This window comes from Apiospora aurea (genome assembly GCF_038362705.1).
Source record: "Apiospora aurea strain CBS 24483 chromosome Unknown utg000005l_segment0_segment0, whole genome shotgun sequence".
Taxonomy (NCBI): Eukaryota; Fungi; Ascomycota; class Sordariomycetes; order Amphisphaeriales; family Apiosporaceae; genus Apiospora; species Apiospora aurea.
The window spans coordinates 623,784-629,783 of record NW_027117392.1 but is presented as its reverse complement, the minus strand read 5'-3'; positions in this window follow the sequence as shown (position 1 = coordinate 629,783).

Here is a 6,000-nt window from a genome sequence, read left to right as displayed (position 1 = left end):
AATTATAGATACGATTATTAAAAGGCTTTTTACGAAGATTTTAAAATTATTTTTACTTAGTTTACGCTAATCGCGAATATAAAAGCGAAATACGGGATCGTTAATAAAAATATTTAAAATTTCGACGAAACCGGCTTTATAATAAATATAATTAGGTTAATACTCGTTATAATACGCGCTAAGCGGCGTAGAAAAGCGAAATCGGTCTAGTTTAATAATCGGGAATAAATAACGGCGATTAAATATATTAATTTATAAAGTTAATATATTCCGCCGTTTTTAATCGTTTAAAGTTAATATTACTTCGCGAATTAATCCCGCGAAACCGATTTACCGGGCGATTAAATAATTAAGCCGACTTTTAATAATTAAATTAATAATAAAATAAACTTAAACTAAATTAAACACTTCGATAAATATACTAGATCACAAACGAAAAGTCGCTACCGCCTTTTAATTTTTAACGGCTACGAAAGCTATATTTCGACCGAATTCGAAATATATTACCAGGATAATAATATTATTACTATTAATATACCTCCCTATTTATTATACTTGCTTTAATTTTTTAATATAATACTTTATTCGCTTTTAAAGCGTATTTATTCGAAAAAAATCGAGCTATTTATTAAAGCTTTTATAAATTATATTATTAAGCTCGAGTTTTTTATCGCCTTTAAAGCCGCGTATTTTACTATTTTTACGGAAATTAATATTAAATCTAAATTCAGCGTATTTAATTTAATACCTTATAACTTTAACGAAGTAATTAATAAATTAAATATACGTCTCCGGACGTTTATATTTAACCTATCCCGTTTAAAAACGGCCAATACCTACGACCCTTAAACGCCGTCCAACCCCTAATAAACAATTAAATACTCTATTTATATTAAAAAGAGGGTATTTACCCATTAAAAAAAGCTCTCCGACGCCGATTTTAAATACAGTAAACTAAATAGCGAAAAATATAATCAAAATAGCCTATAAAATAACCCTTATACGTAATAAAATATATATATTAAAAGAGGTTAATTTAACACTTTTTAAGCGCCGAAAAGCTAAAAAATCGCGAGTTTAGCTTAAAAAAGCCCTTATTATTAAAAATTCTTAGCAACTATAGAATAAAAAGGTAAAAAGAAAGCGTTCAACGCCCGATAAAAATAAAAATAGGGGTTCGTCGAAACGGAAAGCGACCGGTAAAAAGCGCTATAATATTTACGGCGAAATAAATTATAATGCGTAAATATATAAAAAGATATAAAATTAAGCGAAAAATTAAATAGCGAATAGTTTTAATTAATTTTAAGCGTTATAATTAAATTAATTTATATAAAAAAGTCGAGAAGTAAAAAAGGTGCGTCGCTAAGTAATATGCGTCGCGTAGTGGTAAACTACATTAAAGGTATTTAGTTTACGGTTTTTTTATAAATAAAATTTATTAAATATTAAATATTAAATAAACGTTCGTTTTTATAATATATTATAATATAATCGGTTAAGTAGAAATTATAAATAAATATATAGATTAACGGCTGCGATTATTTTTAACTTATTATTAAAATAATTAGGTTAATATATTACTCGTTTTAAATTACGTTTAAGCTATTATTCCATATAACTCTTTTAAAGGAATATTTTTTAAAGTAGAACGAGGTTTTAAGCTTTAAAGTTATTTCGATTAGAATAAAAGAATTTAAAACTTAGGGAGATTTTTCCTTAACGAAAAGTTAAGTCGAGTTTAAGCTTAATAAAACGTATAAATTATTAAGGAGTACGTTAAGACCGCGCGGCGGGTAATTTTAGTTTTTTTTTTAAAAAAAATAAGGGAATAAGTAAATAAATATTAAAAAGAATTAGACTTTAACGTAAGCGACCGAGTTTATATTAAAAGGATCGCCGGCTCGGGAACGAATTAATTTAACGATAAATTACCTTTTTTATATTTAATAATTTGTTTATATTTTATCCCGCGATAGCTATATTTACGAATTAAACGTTTTTAACTCGTAAAGGAATAAAATATATTATATTAATCGACTTTTTAAAGATTTTAATAACCCGTTATTTAAATAAGTTTCAGAGCGCTCGGCTAGTGAAATTATAAACTTTAACGAACTAGAAAGCTTAGAATATAAAATATTTAAAATTAAAGTATTTTAAACTTATTACCGTAAATTATAATATAAAGCGGATTAAATTAATTAAAAAAATAACGATATTTAGTATCCGGCCTCTAATTTTAAAAACGTACCGGATAAATTAAAGGATTTTTATCGCCGGAATTTTTATAAAACTAGCCTTTTAATCCGATTAACGTAATAAAAACTCGCGGCCGAAAAGAATCATTTCGACGAAAATTATTTAAATAACGAGTTATTAATATCGAAAAAACGCGCCGATTAGCGAAATAAAAAACTAAATAAATTATAGTAAAAAATCTTAAAAAAAGGAAAAAGATAAGATTATTCCGATATAAAAAGACTAATTAGCGGATATCTTTTCGCGAATAAAATATAAAGAAACTTCATCGCGACGCTATAAAAAAAAGCTTTATAGTCGAATAATTAAATAAAAACCCGAAGTTATCCCTATTTTAATTTAAAAAACACCTTCGTTTAAATCCTTTTTAAAACCGTTAAAGCGTCGCCTTTTTATAAAAAAAGGATAATAATATAATACGTTAATTTATACGTTAATTAATATAAAAACTTTATATTAGCCCTATTACTTTATTATTAAAACCGACTTACCGTATCGGCCTTAACTCGATTTTCTTTTTCTTTCCCTCTTTATCGTAAATTCCATTTATTTTAGGACTTATTTATAGCCTCGTCTCATTAAAACCTAATCGCGTAACTAAAATACGATTATATACCGTGTTTTTAAAATTTTAAAAATAAAATTAAATATAGGATATTTTCTTAAATAAGTTTATTTCTTTAATTAAAAAACTTTAACGTAGTTTACTACTACGCGACGTATATTACTTGGCGACGCACTTTTTTTACTTCTCGACTTTTTTATATAAATTAATTTAATTATAACGCTTAAAATTAATTAAAACTATTCGCTATCCGATTTTTCGCTTAATTTTATATCTTTTTTATATGTTTACGCATTGTAATTTGTTTCGCCGTAAATATTATAGCGTTTTTTACCGGTCGCTCTCCGTTTTAACGAACCCTTATTTTTATTTTTATCGGGCGTTAAACGCTTTTTTTTACCTTTTCGTTTTATAATTATTAAGATTCCTTAATAATAAGGGCTCTTTTAAACTAAACTCGCGACTTTTTAGTTCTCCGGCGCTTAAAAAGTATTAAATTAGCCTTTTTTAATATATATATCTTATCGCGTATAAAGGTTATTTTATAAGCTATTTTAATTATATTTTTCGCTATTTAATTTACTATATTTAAAATCGGCGTCGGAAAGCTTCTTTAATAAGTAAACACCCTTTTTTTAATATAAATAAAGTACTTAGTTATTTATTAAGGGTTAAACGGCGTTTAAAGGTCGTAAGTATTAGCCGTCCTTAAACGGGATAAGTTAAATATAGGCGTTCGAAGACGCACATTTAGTTTATTAATTATTTCGTTAGGGTTATAAAGTATTAAACTAAATACGCTAAATCTAGATTTAATATTAATTTCCGTAAAAATAGTAAAATGCGCGGCTTTAAAGGTAATAAAAAACTCGAGTTTAATAATATAATTTATAAAAGCTTTAATAAATAGCTCGATTTCTTTCGAATAAGTACGTTTTAAAGGCGAATAAAGTGTTATATCGAAAAATTAAAACAAATGCGATAAATAAGGAGGTATATTAATAATGATAATATCGTTATTTTAGTAATATACCTCGAATTCGGCCGAAATATAGCTTTCGTAGCCGTTAAGAATTAAGAGGCGGTAACGACTTTTCGTTTACGATTTAGTATATTTATCGAAGTATTTAATCTAGTTTAAGCTTGTTTCGTTATTAGTTTAATTATTAGAAATCGGCTTAATTACTTAATCGCCCGGTAAATCGATTTCGCGGGACTAGTTTACGAAATAATATTAGTTTTAAACGATTAAAAACGGCGGAATATACTAACTTTACGAATTAATATATTTAATCGCCGTTATTTATTCCCGATTATTAAATTAAACCGATTTCGCTTTTTTACGCCGCTCGGCGCGTATTACGACGAATATTAACCCGATTATACCTATTATAAAGCCGGTTTCGTCGAAATTTTAAATATTTTCGTTAACGATTCCGTATTTCGCCTTTATATTCGCGACCAGCGTAAACCAGGTAAAAATAACTTTAAAATCCTCGTAAAGAGCCTTTTAATAATCGTATTAACGATTTATTTTAATCTTTAAGTCCGGGTTACGGTCGATAAAGCGTTTAATTTAATACTTACCGACGCGGTCGCCGCCGCGTAACGCGATAAAGAAATTAACTATATTTTTTATATTAACGAAATCGGGAGGCATCCCTCGAATATCTAAATTAATTATATGTTTACGAAATACTTCCTTTTTAATTAGATTTATTTTACGTCGTTTCGGTCGGATTTCGCGTTTTAAAGTTCGGCCGTAAATTCGATAACGTAAAATTAATTCGGGTATATTATAAGCTTTTACTATTACTCTTTAGCTTATTTAATTCGGTCCGTTTCGTATCGCTTAAATTATTAAAACTATCCGATCTTTTTAGAATTAATTAAGCATTATAGTTATAAAAGTATTACGCGTTAAAGTTTAATTATATTAAAATTAAATTAAAGTGCGTCGCTAAGTAATATACGTCGCGTAATAGTAAACCACGTTAACACTATTACTTATTAAATTTAAGTATAAAATATATCTTTCCTTTATTTTATTTATTTTATTCTTTATTTTTAAACTTAAAAAAGTAAAATGGTGCGTGAGGGGGGGAGGGCGCTAGACGGGGTTGCATCTTAGCCTTATTTTAGTTTAAAAAGGCATTAAGATAATATACCCTTGCGGTGATGATATATATCAACACGAGATATTTATTACCTAGAAAGAGAAGCTCCAAGTCTTTGCAAACAAGGCTCACCAGGCTTCAGAACCATGCACAGAGGAGGGCTGCCTTCCGTCCACCCACCTAAATGCAAGCAAAAGTACCATGAGGCAACTCGTAGCGCGAAGTTCTAAAATTAGCTGATCTACAGGATTATAGGCCGGGGCTTTTCGTATAAGCACCCGATAAGTATGCAAACGATTCATCATATCGTGCCATTGGACCAGGAGGGAGGCTCCTGCATCGTACAAATGCAACACCAAATCCAAGGAGACACAGGCTTTCGAAAACACTGCAGATCTGGATTCCACAGTGAAGGCGAGTCCACACAGAGCAGCCAAACGAACAATCTCCTTCACCGAGGCTTGGATGAGTCGAGCATCGAGCCTCCATTCTCCTTGGAGCACAGACCTGGGGTTCTGGTGTTCGACCAAGCAGGACGACAATGTTGTGCAGCTTGCTTGTATCTGGTGATGTACCCCCGCGACCTGCCGAGTTGAAGAACATAAGATCAAGACGATATTTCATATGTGATGTGATATGCGGTGAACTTTGACCCCGGCCTGGTGTTATGTTCATCCTCCAGTCGTCAATTCATATATATATATATTGTAAGTGAAGGGTGGATTGCCTGTAGGCTGACTTCAGTGCAGATCTTCAAGTACGCCGGGTGCTCCTTCCCAGAGCCTGACGGAAGTTGACCCATTTCTCCAATTGATGGCGCCTTTACATGCATCACGCATTTACTTTCAGGTAGCAAGGCGACTGGAATACGTCACATATTTACACATCATACAATACCATTGCACCATGCACCTTCGTCTCTTCTCGTTCCTCGTTGCATGCTGTGTTTGACGAACGACAAGTTTCCTTGGGATCGGCCAACTACGCCGCACCGGAGGGAGGGGATTGATGAGCGGACGCCGCCGATAGCTGATAGGCGCTCCTCTCTCTCAACGT